The following is a 1049-nucleotide window of genomic DNA, read 5'->3' on the forward strand; positions in this document are numbered from 1 at the left end:
GATAAATGTGGTTGGTGACTTTTCCCTGGGTTTTAGTTGAAGGAGGAATGTCAAATATATTTGATCATGAGAAGCATAAAGTGTTCTGCACACTGCAGTGAAGTCCACTGGAGACTACACGCCTTTAACAACCTTGGGAACTCTGCCAGTTGAAGGCCACATAGAAACAAAGCACCTTCGTGATATCTGTGCTATTGTTGAAACATTCTTTCGGTCTGAACGGTTTGCTGGTCTGGAACAGGCCGTGTCGGTGTCTTCTCCATGTCGTTAGTGAAGTTCAACTTTCTCTCCCCACATTTCTCTTGTTGTGATGCTGGAGGTGCAGCTAAACAGATGGAGACAGGGGGGAGCCCCCTAAGCCCCTGCAGTAGGGGGTTATCTGCATCAGGCAGAGGGGCTGACAGAATAAGGCCATGAGATGCTGAGACAAGCTCCTCAGCCGGGTCTAGGAGGAATTGGGCCAGGCTGGTGCCACCTGGTTCCCAATGGGAAGCTCCAGAGTTTGAGCATTCCCAGGTTAAAAGTTCCCTGCTGTAGTGTGATTGTGACTCTTTTCATCTATTATGTAGCTGTGTCTATTTCTGAAAGCAGGAGGAAGGCAGGGAGGAGGAAATGAGTAATCAAGCTGGATAAGATAATTATCACAGGAAATATTCTTGAATTCTAAATGCAGCTGAAGCTTCTTTTCATAATTCAGGTAGCATGACTGAGGTAAGACATTTTCTATTTTTACTTTTAATGTGAGAGAACGATTCTACTAGACAGGCTGCAGTCATGTGACTCCAGTTTATGAGCTCATATCATTCTGACCACAGTTGTGTCTACTTTTTCTTAGCTGTCGGCATTTTCCAGATTTCACAGATGAACAGGAGTCAGCCCCTGACACGCAGACAATTACCTTTCAGATCAGAGTCACCAGAAGAACGCATTTCCCAAACTTAGACCTGTAGATGGGATTCCTACTTGTTCTGTGCTCTGAGCCTCAGGGTAGCTCAATCAGAAGACAACTGCTGCTGTCTGTTGTCGTCAAAAGACATTTCAATTTGGAG

This window comes from Oryzias melastigma, linkage group LG15 (genome assembly GCF_002922805.2).
Source record: "Oryzias melastigma strain HK-1 linkage group LG15, ASM292280v2, whole genome shotgun sequence".
Classification (NCBI taxonomy): domain Eukaryota; kingdom Metazoa; phylum Chordata; class Actinopteri; order Beloniformes; family Adrianichthyidae; genus Oryzias; species Oryzias melastigma.